We start from the raw sequence: 19,665 nt of genomic DNA on the forward strand, positions 1-19,665 counted from the left end.
ATATTAGGGGCCCTGGCCATAATTTTCAAATCCTCTCTGGCTGCAGGTGAGGTGCCAGAAGACTGGAGGACTGCTAACATTGTCCCATTATCAAAAAAGGGAGGAAGGGGTAAACCAGGGAAAGAGTATTCCCCCCGTCGAGGGGGAAGTGCAGGAGCGGACATGCATCCGATCGGCCCCCCCGATCAGGGGCACGCTGCCATTTTACGTGGGTGGGCCAATTAAGGCCCGCCAGTGTGACGTCCACCAGGGAGCGCATAGCGCTCCCTGCATGAGAAGTGGGGGGGGGAACCCCTCAGCCGAGAGTGCGCTCTTTCACACATTTAAAAATGGTCAAGGAGCAGAAACAAAATTTCCTTGATATGTCCCCTCATGTGACACTGTCACATGAGTTGGGACATGTCCATCACTTTAACTGTAACCTTTATTAAATTTTTTAAAACCGTCATGAAACTTCATCCCTTAAGGTTGGACAGGTAGGTCCAATAATTAAGTCAATTACTTTTTAAATGGCCTCAATAGGCCGTCGACAGGACGGCGGGCACACAGCTGATTCAGCTGCGCCCCCGCCCACCTGAAATTGGAAATGGCATGGGGTGACGACGGGAGTTCCGCCCGACGTCATCTCGCATCATTTTATATGTCGGCGAGCAGGCCCCGCCCCCCCCCCGCTCGCCGACCTAAAGATCCTGGCTCAGAAAATTACAGGCCAGTCAGTCTAACCTCGGTGGTGGGGAAGTTACCAGAAAGAATTTTGAGGGACAGAATATATCTGCACTTGGAGAGACACGGATTAATTAAGGATAATCAGCATAGATTTGTTAAGGGAAGATTGTGTTTAAAAATTTGATCGAATTTTTTGAGGAGGTAACCAGGAGTGTTGATGAGGGCATTTGATGTGGTCTGCATGGACTTTAGCAAGGCTTTTGATAAGGTTCCTCATGGCAGACTGATCAAGAAAGTAAGAGCCCATGGGATCCAAGGCAAAGTGGCAGGTTGGATCCAAAATTGGCTGAGAGGCAGGTGATGGTACCGGGATGTTACTGTGACTGGAAGTCTGTTTTCAGTGGGGTTTCACAGGGCTCAGTGCTGGACCCTTGCTGTTTGTGTGGACAGAAATGATTTGGGCTTAAATGTAGGGGGTGTAATCAAGATAACCAAAAATACTAAACAGTCATGGAGCAAAAGGGAGGGGAGGAAGTAGATACAATAATTATCACTAGAGAAGAAGTACTTGGGAAACTAATGGGGCTAATGGCCAATAAGTCACCTGGACCTGATGGGTTGCATCCTAGGATATTAAAGGAAATAGCTGCAGAGATAATGGATGCACTGGTAGTAATCTTACAAGAATCCTTTGATTCTGGAAAAGTCCCAAAGGATTAGAAAGCTGCCAATGTAACACCCTTATTCAAAAAGGGAAGGAGACAAAAAACAAGTAACTATAGGCCAGTTAGCTTAACATTTGTCATTGGGAAAATATTGGAGTCCATTAGAAAGGATGTAGTAGCAGAGCATTTAGAAATGCATAATATAATCAAGCAGAGTCAGCATGGCTTCATGAAGGGGAAATCATGCCTGACAAATTTATTAGAATTCTTTGAGGACGTAGCCAGCAGGATAGATAAAGGGAAGCCAGTAGATGTAATTTGGATTTCCAAAAGGCGTTCAATAAGGTACCACACATAAGGCTACTTGATAAGAACCAATGGTGTTGGGGGTAGTAAATTGGCATGGATAGAGGACTGGCTAACTAATAGGAGACAGAGAGTTGGGATATGGGGGGGGAATTTTCAGGATGGCAACCTGTAACTAGTGGAGTGCCACAGGGATCAGTGCTGGGGCCACAATTATTTACAATATATATTAATGACTTGGTTGAGGGAAATGACTATACTATCACTAAGTTTGCGGATGGCACAAAAATAGGTGGGAAGGCAAGTGGTGAGGATGACACCAAGGGCAGAATTTTGCCATTGACGAGCAGGGGGCAGGGCCCGCTCACCAATGCGTAAAATGATGCAGGATGATGTTGGGCGGAACCCCTGACGTCACCCCGACCCATTTAAATTTTCAGGAAGGCGGGCCCGCAGCAAAATCAGCTGTGGGCCCGCCGATCTGTCAATGGCTAATTGAGGCCATTGACAGGTTCAATTATACAATTAAAGGACCTGCCCATCCAATCTTAAGGTTGGCGGGCAGGCCAGGAGACCCGGCGGCAAATAGATAAAGCATGAAACCTCATCCACCAGCAGGATGAGGTTTCATGTGGGCTTTTAAAAAGTTTAATAAAGTTATTATGTAAATTATGAACATGTGATTTTTTTTTCTCTATTTTTCAAAGTGTAAGCGATCTCCCTGAGGCTACGTGCATGCGCGAAAGAGCGCACTCTTGCTTTTGGGGAATTTCCCCCCCCCCACCCCCCCAACCCCCCCCCGGCCTGCACAGGAAGCGCATAGCGCTTCCCACTGGACATCACACTGGGCGGGCCTTAATTGGCCCGCCCACGTAAAATGGCGGCGGGGCCCGCTTCTCCGGTGGGGATCTGTTTAACAGGTAATAGATAAGGCAAATGGAATGTTGGCCCTTATTTCAAAGGGAATGAAGTATAATAATAGGGAAGTCTTGTTAAAACTATACAAGGCACACCTAGAATACTATGAACAGTTTTGGTCCCCTTATCTAAGGAAAGATATGCTGGCATTGAAGTCAGTCCAGAGAAGGTTCACTAGGTTGATCCCGGGTGTGAAGGGATTTTCGTATGAGGAAAGGTTGAGTAGGTTGGGCCTGTCCTCATTGGAGTTTTGAAGAATGAGAGGTGACATTGAAATATGTAAGATTCTTCAGGGGCTTCACAGGTCGATGCTGAGAGGTTGTTTCCCCTTGTGGGAGAGTCTAGGACCAGAGGATATTATCTCAGAGTAAGGGGACGCCCATTTGAAACAGAGATGAGGAGGAATTTTTTCTCTCAGAAGGTAGTCAACCTGTGGAATTCTTTACCGCAGAGGCTGTAGAGGCTGGGCCGTTAAGTATATTCAAGGCTAAGATTATATATTATACAAGGCCTTGGTGAGACCACACCTGGAATATTGTGTGCAGTTTTGGTCTCCTTATCTGAGGAAGGATGTTCTTGCTATACAGGGAGTGCAGCGAAGGTTTACCAGACTGATTCCTGGGATGGCGGGACTGACATATGAGGAGAGATTGAGTCGCATAGGACTATATTCGCTGGAGTTCAGAAGAATGAGGGGGGATGTCATAGAAACCTATAAAATTCTAACAGGACTATACAGGTAGATGCAGGAAGGATGTTCTTGATGGTGGGGGAGTCCAGAACCAGGGGTCTCAGTCTGAGGATACGGGGTAGACCATTTAGGACTGAGATGAGGATAAATTTCTTCACCCAGAGAGTGGTGAGCCTATGGAATTCGTTACCACAGAAAGTGGTTGAGGTCAAAACATTGTATGTTTTCAAGAAGGAATTAGATATAGCTCTTGGGGCAAAAGGGATCAAAGGATATGGGGACAAAGCGGGAGCAGGCTATTGAGTTGGATAATCAGCCATGATCATGATGAACAGCAGGGCAGGCTTGAAGGCTTGAAGGGCTGAATGGCCTACTCCTGTTCCTATTTTCCATGTATGTTTCTATGAGATAGACAGATTTTTAATCTGTAAAGGATTCAAGGGTTATGGGTGTCATGAAGCTATTAATGCATATAATATTTTGGAAAATATTTTCCTTTTAAAATGGGGGTTTCAAATGCAGGTATATAATAATTGGATTGAAGCTAGCTAGTCTTGGTGCTTTGATGTACTAGATTGAGATGTTAAAAAGAAAGATAACGTGCATTTGCATTTTTTGAATAGAGCATTTAAGAAGTGGGGTGAAAACTTGGCCCCTATCTAGCAGATACCAAGCCATAGTTTATATTACTAATAAAATTGGTACTATGAAAGGGGTTTCATTGTTAAAAGGTGGAGTTCAAAGAAGCTGGTGAGATAATGAGAATTTGAATTCAATCAGTGGTGGTAGGTATAACTTCAGCTACTTTCGGGTGTGCGGCCAGATGCAATGTAAGATCAAAAGACAGCTCCAATCCTCCAATTCACTCCACAGTGAAAATAACCTCATTTTGAATTCATAGGGCAGGTTTTTCCAGTCGGCGGGCAGGGGTGAGGCCCGCTTGCCGACACGTCAAATGATGTGGGGATACGTCGGGTGTGCGTCCCTACGTCACCCCGCGTCATTTAGATTTTCAGTTCTGCGGGCACACAGCCAAATCGGGCTTTTAAATATTTATCAAATGTTTAAATAAAAGTTGAGGACATGTCCCAACTCATGTGACAGTGTCCCCAACTAATGTGACATGTCCCCTCATGTGACAGTGTCAGGGAAATTTTTTTATTACCTTTCTGTCAACTTTTTATTCGGAGCCTATCTCCCTGAGGCAGCACCTTGCCTCAGGGAGATCTGTGCGCTCTTTTGCACGCATAAGCGAAAGAGCGCACTCCCGGCTGAGGAAATCCCCCCCCTCCGCCCGCATAGGGAGCGCATAGTGCTTCCTGGCTGACGTGATGCTGAACGAGCCAAAAATGGTCCGTCCACATAAAATGGCAGCGCCCCCACAACTGGGGGCACCGATTGGAAGGCCGGCCACAGGCGTCCGCTCCCGCACTTCCCCCACAATGGGGGGAAAATGTTCCCTGGTGTTTGGTTAAGTCTAAGGGTTGCTGTTGCCTTAAGGGAGTTTAGTTTGGGAATTTGTAAAAAGTTATCATAGCATTCATTTATAGCCATGTGTACATATATTTTAACCTGTGTAAACTAATAAAATGTTTCATTTAGTTTAATGTAAAACCTTGAGAACTAGTGGTCTGATTCCTGAGTTTAGAGTCACATCTCAAACATAACACTTAAAATTATTGGTTATGACAGTTGTTTAAAGTTTCCCTCTGGGATTTTTAAATAGTTCCACTTTACCAACTGCATCAGTCAGAACAACTGGGGTCTGTGCCGGGATAAGTTATATTTCTAATTCCTTGATTGGTCAGGAATTGGTGAATCGTTAAGCTTACGAGTACGTGAGGCACTTTGAATTCAGGAGTTGGTGAGATATTTTAGAAGTGGTGAGACTGCAAGTTGGCTTTGGCAATTGCTAAGACTTGTCTGGGAGTAGAAGAGATAACTCTGAGTGGGTTGGAGAAAATAACCAAAAGTAAGTTAACAGAGTTGGCGGATAAGTTACAATTGGGGTTACCTGCAGGAGATAGGAAATCTGAAATAGTTAAAAGTATAGCACAGCATCTATAGTTGGAAGTGAAGCCTGAAAGTGAGTCATAGCTGGAGGTAGTAAGACTTCAGTTGCAAATGAAAAAGCTTGAATTAGAAGTAAAAGACAGAGAAATAATTTTTAAAAAGGAATTAGAAATTGCAAAGATGGAGAAGGAGGAAAGAGAAAGAGAGAAAGAGAATTCCAACTGAAAATGTTGGCAGTTAGAAAGTAGACTTCAGTAGGTGAGGAAGAACCCAGTGGGGATATGTTTAAATTTCTACAAGCTCTTCCAAAGTTTGAGGAAGTAGACATTGATGCATTCTTCATTTCATTTGAGAAGTTGCTAAATAGATGAAATGGCCACAGGAAAACTAGACATTATTATTACAATCTAAGTTATTAGGTAGGGGGCTTGAGGTATATGCTTCGCTTTCGGAGAAAATGTCGGTGAACTGTAATGTCGTGAAAAAAGCTATTTTGAGTACATATGAGTTGGTTCCTGAAGTATACAGGCAGAAATTTAGGAATATGAGAAAACAGCCTGGGCAAACTTATATTGAGTTTGAAAGAGCAAAACAAAGTAATTTTGACCGGGCATTAAAAATAGAGACAACGTATGCTACTTTTAGGGAAGTCATTCTTTTGGAAGAATTTAAAGATTCAATCCCTTCAGTAGTGAATACTCATGTGGAGGAACAGAGGGATGCTTCTGTAAAACAAGCAGGAGAGATAGCTGATGATTATGAGTTAGTTCATAGAGCTAAACCTTTTTTCCATCACCCTTTCAAATTGGAAAAGGATAAAAAGTGGGAAGGTGAAAAGAAGTCAAGTAGTCATGGAAGAGAAGTAGCTGGAAGTTCCCAGGAAGTTTTTTTCTCAGAACAAAAAGGAAGGTGCTAATGGTAGAAGTGACATTCAAAAATTGAGATGTTTTCATTGTAATAAAGTGGGACACACAAAGTCAATGTGTTGGAGGTTGCAGGAAAAATCTGTAGGAATTATTGGGGTACAGAAAAGCTCTGGAAGTAAAAGTACTGTGGGTACTGAGGTTCAGGCACAGGGGAAACCAGTGGTTTGTGTACAAGTGAAACAGGGAGAATCAGTGAAAGGTAAAGAAGTGGGAATGTGTTCACAGTTTACTCAAGAGAATTCTGAGGAGCAGGTCACAGAAATGTTTAAAGACTTTGTATGTGAAGGGAAAGTCTTTCCATGTGTACAGGTTTAAGTAGGTAAAGATGTTAAAATATTAAGAGACACAGGGGCTAGTCAATCCTTAATGTTGTGGAATAGTGATATTTGTTATCCAGAGGGAGTGTTACTGGAGAAGGCAATAATAAGTGGTGTTCATGGAGATGCTAAATCTATTCAATTGCAGAAGGTAAATTTAAAGAGCAAATGAAAGAATGGTGAAGTTATAGTTGGAGTGGTAGAAAAATTGCCCATTGCAGGAGTTCAATTTATTCTAGGTAATGATATAGCTGGATCGCAAATGTGGGTGATGCCTGTGGTAGTTGAGCAGCCTGTAGAAGTGTTTTCAACAGAAGTGCTACAGAAGGAACACCCTGGGTATTATAATAAGATCAAAGGCCCATCAGGAAGAACAAAAGAAACAAGATAAGCAGGCAGTTCAAAAGCAAGAAGAAAGTGTTGAAATCCAATTAGCTGGCACTGTATTTGATAACATTGTTCAGGAGGAAGGAATGCAGAACAGTTCAGTTGAAGTGTTTAACTCAAACAGGCTAGTGGAGTTACAGAAAAATGATTTGCAATTAAAATAGTTATATCAGAAAGCTTATTCAGAAACCAAAGCAAAATGTATTCCAGTGTGTTATTATCTTCAAGGGAATATATTAATGAGGAAATGGCAATCGGATTACATCTCAGCAAATGAAAGTTGGAGGGCAGTGCATCAGATTGTTATCCCATTAGGTTATAGAAATGAGATTCTGAGGATGGCTCATGAAGTTCCAATGGGAGAACATTTAGGAATTAGGAAAACGCAGGAAAAGATACAGAGGTATTTTTTTTTGGCCAGGATTGCATAGGGATGTAGCCAAATTCTGTAGAACCTGTCATATATGTCAAGTAATAGGAAAATCACAAGCAGTGATTAAGCCGATGCCTTTAATTCCAATACCAGCATTTGAAGAACCTTTTACCAGGGTCATGATTGATTGTGTAAGACCCCTTCCTAAGACTAAAAGTGGAAATCAGTATTTATTAACAATAATGGATGTGTCTACTAGGTTTCCTGAAGTGATACCTTTAAGAAATATTACAAATAAGAAGATTGTGGAGGAGTTAATTACATTTTTCACAAGATATGGTTTACCTAAGGAAATACAATCAGATCAGGGGTCAAATTTCATGTCACATGTTTAAGGAAGTAATGAACAGTTTGGGGATAAAACAGTTTAAGGCAACAGCTTATCATCCGGAGTCACAAGGAGCTTTGGAAAGATGGCATCAAACTTTAAAAACTATGATAAAGGCATGCTGTCTTGATTATACACAGGACTGGGATACAGGAATTCCATTTTTGTTATTTGTTATTAGAGATGCTCCTAATGCATTGATTGGTTTTTAGCCCTTTTGAAGTAGTTTATGGTCATGAGGTAAGAGGACCACCGAAATTGATTCATGAGAAATTGGTGGGTCAAAATTCAGAAACTACTCTCCTGGATTATGTATCAAATTTCAGGGAAAGATTGAACAGAGCATGTGAATTGGCTAGAGAACATTTAAAGATCTCACAGCAAGTGATGAAATTGAAAGCAGATAAGAAGGCTAAAATTCGCAGCTTTGTTTCTGGAGAGAAAGCATTAGTTTTGTTACCAGTACTAGGGGATTCATTAAATGCAAAATTTAGTGGGCCTTACAGGATTGACAAGAAATTGAGTGAAGCATGCCATCGAGCTGACTGTAGCAATGGTGAGGTCATCGGCGAATACCCATGTGAGAACCTGCACCACGTCATCCCTCTCTCAGCACAAATGTGAGTTCTCTCTCACCTGTTTTTGACTGTGCTGCCATGCACTGTTTATCTCTCCTTTGGTTCACAGGGAGCTCTGCCAAGCAACTAACACCCTCAGCTAGCCAGGCCCGCAGCTCCATCCACATCGTCACCTCCAGCCAAGAGGACTCCTCCTTCATTGAAGAGCTAAAAATAAGCAGCTTGGAAGATCCATCACAGCGCTTAACCACATCATCCACCAGCGCCGAGATACATACCTTGGTGGGATCTAGATCTAGAGCAGGCTCGAGTTCACAAACTGATGGTTACTGCATGGACACGGGTCCGCAACATGAGGAGGCAGGTTCAGCCAAGCTCCCTGGCACTCGGAGGACTGCTGGGGAAGAGGCTTCTGTGAGGTCCAAGTCAGATGACAAACTTTTGGATTTGGCCATCCAACTCATCCTAGAGAGTCAGCAGAAGGTGGGAGAACATCACGCAGAGCTGTTGGAAGCTCTCAACAGAGTTGCATGCGAATCAGAGGAGTTTGCCCATTTGCTCTCTGATGAAGTGGTGTCCACATGTGCTTGTATGGAGGTCTCCATGGGGAGGATGGCAGACACCAGGGAGACCCTTGTCCAGCAGAACGCGGAGATGTGTGCAGGCCTGCATTCCATCACAGTAGCTACGGGTGGGTTCCTGCAGTGGCAACCCAAGAGGGAAACTTGGCACCTCAACCTCCCCACCAGATGCTCCTTCCCCTCAAGGAGTCAGGCCAGAGCCCTCGGGTACTCGAAGGGAGGAGGATGGGCAGCTGGACGCCCCTGGGTCATCCACTCAGGAATCCCAGAGGCTGTACGCTCCCTCTGAGTCCCCTTTGCCTGTGACCCCCTGAACCTCATCCTCCATCACTGCAGAGAGAGCAGCTGGCCCACAGGAGGACAGCCAAAGCAAGCTGGGGCCCCCATGGCCTCGGCTGTCCAAAGGACCCATGCCGAAGACGTCAGGGGCAACAGAGCCAACCATTACAAAGGCTGTCTCCACCCCTGCTGCGGATGTCAGAGCAGCAACTAGAAGTCTAAGGCATTCAAAAGTTAAGAAATTTTGATCACAGTTGGTTTCATGGTTGGCACATTTTGTGACTTTACAATTTGGAACTATATTCACTTTCACTGAATAATTTGTAATGGTGTCTTTCAGCTTCATTGTCAGGCTTTGCGAGTGCCTCCACTGCATCGCACGTGCCCCCCCACCCCTCCCAATGCGACTAGCAGTTCAGATGCATGCAGCCAGGCCACGATTCTGAAGGGAGGAGTGTGTGTTTGGCAGGGCCTTTTGGAGCCTTGTGCAAGCACTCTCCCATGCACGCAGATCCTTCCCACATCACACTCATCTCAACGCCCTGAGTATTTTCAATGTTGCCCCTGCTGGGCATCACTTGCAATTGACTGTCTAAGTTGACCTGCATCTCCATCCACCCACTGATCACAATCCCATGCAGCACCTGGTCTCGCCCACCACGACTCTCGTTTGACTTTAGATTTGGAAAGCATGGTACTGCCATGATTTTTTTGTGTTCCCTTGTTCTTTCCCTTCCCCAAGTCACTCATTTCCTTTCCCCCATCACTGTCGACCCCCGTGATCTCAACTTCCACCTCCCCCCACCGTGATCTACCAGCCACAACCCTTTTCTTTTGGGGATGTCCAAGTGAACGTGCACGTTCCCTTCCTTCCCAAAATCCCACCCCCAATTACATTAACTTCCCCGATCTCCTCCTTCCCAACCCCAAGGGCCGTGTCTGCCTCCCAGTCCCCAGCAACTACCCTCGCTGTCGCTTCTACCGATACCATCACACCCTCACCCTTCTACCATACTGCCTCGCTCTGCCCCCAGTCATTCTCACCATTCCCTTATGCCATGCCCACCCTCATTTCACCCCCCTCAGGAGACAGTCATGGACTCATCAGAGCCCTCCCTTGCACATTCACCTGGACATCCCTCTCCGGACTCCTTCCTCTACCCTTACTCCTTCCCCCTTCCTGACTTGTTCAGACATTCTTACTTCTTCCTCAAGCCTTCCTTCTTCCTCCAGCCTCATTTCTTCCCCCTTCCCAATGCCTTCCTCCACCCTTACTTCTTCCTCCACCCTAACTCCTTCCTCTCTCTGTTCTCCTTCTTCCACCCTTACTTCTTCTTCCACCTTTACTCCTCCTCTCCCTGGACTCCTTCTCCTCTCCGCACTCTTCCTCTCCTTGGTTCCTTCCCGCCTCCGAACTCTTTCCCTTACACTTTCCACCCCCCTTACACCTACCTCCCCAATTTCTGTTTTCTCCCTGTTACTCCCTCCTCCCCCGTAGTCCCCCCCCCCCCAACCTCTTCCCAACATCTTTGTTCCCCCCCAACCTCATTCCTCTGACACCTTCGTCCCCTCCTCCCAACCTCCCCCCCCCGACACCTTTGTTCCCTCCCTCCCAACCTCCCCCCTGACACCTTTGTTCCCCCCCTCGCAACGTCCCCCCTGACACCTTTGTTCCCTCCTCCCATCCTCACCTCCTGACACCTTCATTCCCCCCTCCCAACCTCCCCCCGACACCCTAATTCCCCCCTCCCAATCTCCACGCTGTGACACCTTCTTACCCCCCTCTCCCTTCCTCACCATCCCCGACACCTCTTCCTCTCCCAATTGATCCTAGACTTTCCTCTCCCATCCCCCGGTACATGTCCCTCTCCCAAACACAGCTGGACCTTCCTCTCCACCACCTCGACCAACATCTGTTGTGAGCCGACCGTCATCGGTGACTTTCCACCTTCCGTGAGCTGTTTTGCGGCGAAGCCATGTCCATGAGAATCTACCCAGCATGCCATGGACATTCCTCCATGGTCCCGCTGCTGTCGGGCTCCAGCATCTTCTGCTCCTCGGATGTCCACTATGTGAGCAAAGCCCTGGCTTCTGCACATCACACTTGTTTTCCTGCTGACATGGGTGGATGATCCAGTGTGGTGGGATGATTCCAGTGGGCTGGCCTTATAATGATATGCAGATGTACTACAATGAGATTCCCGATGTCTGACAGTGGGAAACACAGCCAGCCATTGACGGGCAGAGCGAATGATTACAAACTGGTTTCACGATGTCATGAAACCAATTTTTTGCCTTCTCGCCATATGTCCGTTCACGCTGCCGAACACGCCCGACGCCGGGATCACGGAAAATTCCACCCAGCTTTTTATCTGTATCAAATTCTATGCTACATAATATACCTTTTCATATGCTATACTCTAACTGAAAGGTTAAACGTGGAGACTTGTTTTCATAAAATTTTGCTGGTGCAAAGCAATTTGCTTTACAGATCCCAAGAGAAATGATGACGAACAAGTGCCCAAGTAATTCTAAAAGACACTATTGTTTCCAAAACTGATAATAAAAAGGAGCATTTTTAGACTTTAAATATAGTAAAATACAAAGATCATCAAGTTAACTTTCTGTGGTTTTGAAAGTGGACGATGTGTATGCCTAAAATGTAAAAACACGGAGACTGGTGAGACCTTATAAAGTTTAAAAGCAAAATACTGCGGATGCTGGAAATTTGAAACAAGAACAAAAATTGCTGAAAAAACTCAGCAGGCCTGACAGCATCTGTGGAGAGAAAGAGTTAATGTTAGAAAGTTTGTTCACCACATCAATGCATGACTAAGAAATATTGATATATTGATGATGCTGGAGAAGTTGGCTTAACTAAAGAGGATTTTGTTTTGTTAATTAACATTTTATTGTAACATACCTATAAAGTTTAAAGTTTTGCATATAGCCCACATTACGCCAAATGGGCATATCATACCAAGCAGGACAAAATGTCACCCTAAACCGTCTGTCACACTATTGTGATCAGCTTAAGTAACCACTATCTTTTCAGCTGATTTGTCAAATACAAAGAACCCAAACGAGGAAGGATTTGCATTTATAGAGAGCCTTTCACAGCCTCAGGATTTCCAAAAATGCTTTACAGCCAATGTAGTCCTTCTGACATGCACTGACTGCTGAAACATATGAAAGCAACTAATCAACTAATTCATAATTTTTTCACCAGTAGATGAATCTAGAACAGGCTTGTCCAACCCATGGAACACAGCCGGATTGTGGCCCGCAAAGCCCCTCTATGTGGCCTCTGGAGTGCCGGTTAGACGGGTCAGTGAGGTTAAATATTTCTGCAGGGGACTGCTCATCCAATCACAGGCCACTCCTTTCCCACATTTGCTGCTGATAGGATCACTATCAGCAGCACACAAGGAAGAAAAACGTGCTATGATTGGAGGAGCAGCGAATACCAGCAACTGAGAGTCTGTGAAGATAGAGAGAGACTCTAGGACATCGGGGTCTCCACCCCCCCACCCATATTTGGGCTCTGCTAGGTGCCAGGCCTCTCTCTAGGTCTCTTTTTTGCCCTCATTGCACGTACCACCCCTGCATCTTCCAATTTAGTGAGTAAGGGTGGGTGGGTGAGTGAGGATGAGTGAATGACAGTGGGTAAGTGAAAGTGAGGGTGGTTGAGTGAGTGAGAATGAGGATGGGTGAGTGAGAGTGTGGGTGGGTGGGTGAGTGAGAGCAAGGTGAGTGAGAGAGTGAGGGTGGGTGAGTGAGGGTGGATAGATGGTTCACACACAGAGGCCAGGATATTGAGGTTGGCAAGTGGGGGGCGGGGCCCGCTCGCTGATGTGTAAAATGACGCATGATGATGTTGGGCGGAACTCCCGACGTCACGCCGCGTCATTTCAATTTTCAGGTCGGCGGGGGCGCAGCTGCATCAGCTGTGCGCCCGCCGGCCTGTCAACGGCCAATTGAGGCCATTTAAAAATGAATTCAACTAGTTAATGGACCTGCCCGTCCAACCTTAAGGTTAGCGGGCAGGCCAGGAGCCCTGGTGAGCTTCAGAAAAAGCATGAAACCTCATCCACAGGCGAGATGAGGTTTCATGTAGGTTTTTAAAAATTTAATAAAAGTTTGAATAAAAGTGATGGACATGTCCCAACTCATGTGACAGTGTCACATGAGGGGACATGTCGGGGAAATTTTAATTTTCTGCATTGGCCATTTTTGAATTTGGCGCCGATCTCCCTGAGACACCACTTAGCCTCAGGGAGCCGCGTGCGCAAAAGAGCGCACTCTCGGCTGAGGGATTCCCCCCGCCTACACAGGGAGTGCATAGCGCTTCTTGGTGGACATCACACTGGCCAATTAAGGCCCGCCCACATAAAATGGTGGCACACCCCCAATTGGGGGCGCCGATCGGAGGCACGCCTGCACGCGCCCGCTCCTGCACTTCCCCCATAATGGGGGGAAAATTCTTCTCAGACAATATTCCTGAACTATGCAGTAAGCGGATTTTCAGCTAAGATTGTTTGTTATGGCATGATCCAATTGTTCTTAGCAAAACTGGAATGTTGAACACCCATCCATGTGGATTACTGACATCATTTCTACTGTAAATATCCGTGTGTGTGTGTGTGTGTGTGTGTTTGTATACAATGAGGAGAGTGTGTGTGTGTGCGTGAGTGTATGTGTGTGTGCATGAATGTATGTTTGTATGTGTGAGGTGTGTGTGTGTGTGAGTGTATGTTTGTATGTGTGAGGAGGGTGTGTGTGTGGTGGGGGGGGGAAGAGTGAGTGTGTGTGTGTGTTGAGGGGTGACTGTGTGTGAGGGATGAGAGTGTGTATGTGAGGTGTGAGTGTGTATGTGTTTCTGAGAGGTAAGTATGTGTTAGGAGTGTGTACATGAGGGGTGAGTGTGAGAGTGGGGGGGTGAGCGAGAGAAGTGTGTGTGTGTGTGTGTGTGTATGTGTGTGAAAGGGAGAGGTGAGAGGGAGGGGAGTGAGTGTCTGGCTCACTCCCAGTCTCATGGTTCTTATTCACCCTTCACCCTCAACCCCACACACCAACACACAGTCTCATCCATTCTCACAGTGGGTGAGTGTGAGTGAGTGAACACCCTGAGCCTGGGAGTGAACGGGACACACAAATTCTCACCCTTTCATGCTCTAAATGGTTGTCTTTATTTATTACTCATTTTTTAAAATTATCAGTTCATTGTTTTGACATTTTTGTTGTGCTCAGCAAGTTGTCTCTTTGCATTCATCAGCATTTTTTTTGAAATTCATGTTTAATGTTGTGCCAAATCTTATCATTCCGAAATTTGCTCATTTGTTCCTGAGTATGAGAAAAATTGAAATGTGCCCCCCCGCGCCCCAACGTGAAAAGGTTGGAAAAGCCTGATCTAGAACGTAGTGATAAGCACCAGAGTCGTTTTCTCTCCTTCACTTGAAGCAGGCATTGGAAATACTGCCAGAAGCTTATCCACTACTTGCATATGAACTTGACCCAGAAGATCTGCTGGGGGTCAGTCACCAGGAAACAGGTAGATTTGAAGGGCTGTAGCACCACAGCCCTTAAAGTCAAACTTTTTTAAACATCTTTTTTTAATGACTAATCGAAACCTCATCCCGCCCATGGATGAGGTTTCATAATAAATCCAAAGACCGCTTGGCCTTTTCGCCTGCCTGCCAACCATAAGGTTGGACAAGCAGTGAAACATTTAGTTTATTTAGATTTTTAATGGCCTTATTAGGCCTGTTAATTGTCAGCGGGCACGCGCAGTGTGCGTGCCGACCAAAATACCACGCGAGTGCGTGATGACATTGGGCCGCTCACCCGACATCATTGCATGTCATTTTCAACCGGGTGCCCGCCTGCCCGCCCAATGAGCGGAAAATTCTCCCCTAGATGTTTTTGCATGCAATACATTCAACAAACCATCAAAGAATCTGGCAAATGGCTAGTTCTGGATAAATGTCATGCAAAACTTATTTAAAAGTGATTATGGATCACTGGAATGGTCTTCTGGATAGCATAAGCAAGGCAAAAACTCAGGAGTAATTCAAGAGGCCATTAAAGACTGTGATGTTGGGATTATAAATTTCTATAGAAGGATGGAAGAGAGGGGGAGCTGTTACATTGTTGGAAGTTTTCAACAGAGCTCCAAACAGTGAGAAGGAGATAGATGAGCAAGATTCATAGAACCATAGAATAGTACAGCACAGATATAGGCCATTCAGCACCATCAAGTCTACACCAACTCTCTTCACAATCACAGTATCTTTATAGTGCAGGAGGCCATTTGGCCCATCAAGCCAGCACTAGCTCTCTGAAAGAGCATTCCACCTAGTCCCACTTCCCTGCCTTATCCCTATAACCTTGCACATTCTTTCTTTTCAGATAGCAATCCAATTCTCTTTTGAATACCTCAACTGAACCTGCCTCCACCATCCTTCCAGAAAGTTTATTCCAGACTCCAACCACCCTTTGGGTGAAAAAACTTTTCCTCACATCACATTTACTCCTTTTGCCAATTATTTTGAATCTGTGCCCTCAAGTTCATGATGCTCTCTTGAGCGGGAATAGTTTCTCACTATTTACCTTGTCCTTACCCCTCAGGATCTTGAATACCTCTTTCAAGTCTCCTCTCAGTCTTCTTTTCTCCAAGGAAAACAGTCCCAACCTCTCCAATCTATCCTCATAGCTACAGTTCTTTATCCCTGGAATCATTCTTGTGAATCTCCAATGCCTTCACATCCTTCCTCAAGTATGGTGCCCAGAACAGGATGCAGTACTCCAGATGAGGCCTAACTAGTGTCTTATACAAGTTCAACATGACCTCTTTACACTTCTACTCAATGTGCCTATTAATAAAGCCTAAGATACTATATGCTTTATTAACTGATTTCTCAACATACCCTGCCATCTTCAATGACCTATGTACATATACACTGAGGTCCCTCTGTTCCTGCACCTCCTTTAGAGGCTCGCCCTTTATTTTATATAGTCTCGCCATATCTTTCCTGCCAAAATAAATCACCTCACATTTCTCTGCATTGAACTTCATCTGCAACTTGTCTGCCCAATTCACCAACACGTCTATGCGCTTTTGAAGTTCAGGACTATCCCCATCACATTTGACGTAGGGATCGTTCCCTCCGGGACACCCTGGTCCACTCCTCCATCACCCCCTACTCCTCAACCCCCACCTATGGCACCTCCCCATGCCCACACAGAAGATGCAACACCTGCCCCTTCACTTCCTCTCTCCCGTCCGTCCAAGGGCCCAAACACTCCTTTCAAGTGAAGCAGCATTTCACTTGCATTTCCCCTAACTTAGTCTACTGCATTCGTTGCTCCCAATGCGGTCTCCTCTACATTGAAGAGACCAAACGCAAACTGGGCGACCGCTTTGCAGAACACCTGCGGTCTGTCTGCAAGAAAGACCCAAACCTCCCTGTCGCTTGCCATTTTAACACTCCACCCTGCGCTCTTGCCCACATGTCTGTCCTTGGCTTGCTGCATTGTTCCAGTGAAGCCCAACGCAAACTGGAGGAACAGCACCTCATCTTCCGACTAGGCACTTTACAGCCTTCTGGGCTGAATATTGAATTCAACAACTTTAGATCTTAAACTCCCTCCCCCCATCCCCACCCCGTTTCTTCCCCCTCCCTTTTGTTTTTTTTAATAATTTATATAGATTTTTCTTTCCCCACCTATTTCCATTATTTTTAAATCTACAACTAATACCTTGTCAGTCTTTCCACCCCACCCCCACTAGAGCTGTACCTTGAGTGTCCTGCCATCCATTCTTAATTAGCACATTTTCTTAGATAATATCACCACCTTCAACACCTCTTTGTTCCTTCTGTCTGTGACATCTTTTGATTATCTGCTCCTATCACTGCTTGCTTGTCCCTACAACCACCCCCCCTCAACTTCTCTCCCCCCTCCACCACCTTAAACCAGCTTATATTTCACCCCTCTCCTAACTATACTCAGTTCTGCTGAAGGGTCATGAGGACTCGAAACGTCGACTTTTTTCTTCTCTGCCGATGCTGCCAGACCTGCTGAGTTTTTCCAGGTAATTCTCTTTTTGTTTTGGATTTCCAGCATCCGCAGTAGTTTTTTAGTTTTTTGTTTTTATCAATGATTGGAACTGTTTGAGGCTTAAGTAGATCATTTGCAATCCTGTTGCCGTTTTTGACCCCAAGATGACCTTCTTATGGATGCCATTACAAAGACTGTCCTTTTCCATCTTTGTAACATGACTGATTCCTCCCCTGTCTCAGTTCATCTGCTGCTGTAACCCTAATGTATGACTTTCTTACCTCTAGATTTGATTATTCCAATATGCTCCTGGCCAACCTCCCATGTTCTGCCCTCTGTAAACTTGAGGTCATCCTAAGCTCTGCTTACTGTGCCCTAACTCACCCCCAGATCCTTCATCCATCACCCCTGTGCTTGATTTTAAAATTCTCTTTCTTGTTTCCAAATCCATGGTCTTTCCCCTCCCTACTTCTGTAATTTTCTCCAGTCCCTCATATCTCTGAGAGATCTTTGCTCCCCCAATTTTGGCTTCTTGAGCATCCACAATTTTAATCACTCCATGATAGGCAGCTGTGTCATCTCAGCTGCCAAGGCCCTAAACTCTGTAAATCCCTCCTTAAACCTCTTCCATCTCTCTCCATCTCTTCCTCCTTTTTTGATGTCCCTTAAAGCCTATGTCTTTGATCAAGCTTCTGGTCACAAGCCCTGATATCTCCTTATGTTATTTGATATCAAGTTTTAGTTTGATAACACCCATAAGACCATAAGACGTAGGAGCAGAAGTAGGCCTTTCAGCCCATCGAGTCTGCTCCGCCATTCAATGAGGTCATGGTTGATCTGATAGTCCTCAGCTCCACTTTCCTGCCTTTCCCCCATAATCCTTGATTCCCTTACTGATTAAAAATCTGTCTTTCTCCCTTTTTAATATACTAAATGACCCAGCTTCTACAGCCTGCTGCGATAAAGAATTCCACAGATTAACTAGCCTCTGAGAGAAGAAATTCCTCCTCATCTCTGTTTTAAATGCGCGACCCCTGACTCTGAGATTATGCCCTCTGGTCTTCACCCCTGTGAAGTGCCTCGGAATGCTTTTGTTAAAGGTACTATACAACTACAAGTTGTTGTTCTTGATTGAGACCTTTAGGCTGCCAATGCCAGGTTTGAAGTGTAAAAGTCTCAGGGAGGGCAAACCAGGTTAATCCACTCCCCTCCCACCCACAACCCCCATTATCAACAGGTCAGGCTAGCCCAACTATAGACAAGCCCAGACATCCAAGGACAGTGTTGAAGGGAAGTAGACTAGGTGAGCTGGACTTCTGTTCCTTGAAGCCGCACAAGTGCCAGATAATGATCATCTCCAATGAGAGACAGTCTAGTACCAGCCACATAAATATTTTGGTACAGAAGCAGGTCACAGTTTGGGTATTCTGCAGTGAGTGACTCTCCTCCAGACTCCCCAAAACATTTCCACTACCTATGAGGCATAGGTTAGGACAGCTCCCCATCTGCTCAGATGAGTGAGCTCCAACATACCCAAGAAGATCAACACCATCCAGGATAAAGCAGATGACTTGATTGGCATCCTATCCATTACGTTAAATATTCACTTCCTCCACCACCAGCACACTGTAGCTGCAGTATGTTGAACCTACAAAATGCCCTCCAGTAGCTTGCCAAGACTTCTTTAATAGCAGGTTCCAAACAAGCAACCTCTAGCACCTTGAAGAACAAAAGCAACAAACACATGGGAACACCACCATCTCCATGTTCCGCTTCAAGTCAAACACCACCATGATTTAAAAATATATTGCCATTCCTTCATCAGCCCCGGGTCAAAATCCTAGAACTCCTTACTTAACAGCATTGTGGGAACACCTTCATCATGCGGCTGAATGGTCTAATCCTACGTATTTATGTATCTACTAAAACTTATCAAGGTGTATTTTTGTCTTCACTGCCTGGATATAATCTAGTGGAACAAATTGCCCAACCTTTTTAAAACGCATCCGATGTTCATTCCATTGAAAGGGCTTTGCCACCTCATAGAATGTTTCTCACAGTGAAACAAAGATGGTATGCATTGGCTAGTCACTGGTTATTCTTTACATATCATGCTCTAGAATTAAACCTTTACAGGTTACATGGAATTTGAACGGAAACAGGTGATTTGTTCCAATTAGTCTATGGGCGGAATCTTACGGCCCATCCCTCAGGCGGGATTTTCCGGTCCCACCAAAGTCAATGGACTTTTGAATGGCTTGCTGCAGTTTAAGGCCCTGGCCCCGTCTCCGTCCTATGTTTCTGTTGCGACTCAAGCCTCCTCCCAACCTACTTCATCTAAACCTATCAGCATAATCTTATGTCCTTTCCTCTCTCTTGTGGGCAGAATTTCACTCATGTCACGAGGGCTCGGCGGGGGCAGTCGGGAAGCTGATCGGCACCGGAAGGCAATTTCACGCTGGCGGGCCAATTAAGGCCCGCCTGGCGTGAAACACGAGCAGCAGCGCTAAGCGCTGCCT

The 19,665-nt window shown here is 45.4% G+C and overlaps 1 protein-coding gene across 1 annotated transcript in view; it reads right to left on the reverse strand.

Moving 5' to 3' along the window:
* The window catches only part of LOC144679989 (piezo-type mechanosensitive ion channel component 2-like), a 1,019,816-nt gene that overhangs the window by 645,837 nt on the left and 354,314 nt on the right, over window positions 1–19,665 (reverse strand). The window lies entirely within an intron of this gene.

Source organism: Cetorhinus maximus, chromosome 4 (genome assembly GCF_964194155.1).
Source record: "Cetorhinus maximus chromosome 4, sCetMax3.hap1.1, whole genome shotgun sequence".
NCBI lineage: Eukaryota > Metazoa > Chordata > Chondrichthyes > Lamniformes > Cetorhinidae > Cetorhinus > Cetorhinus maximus.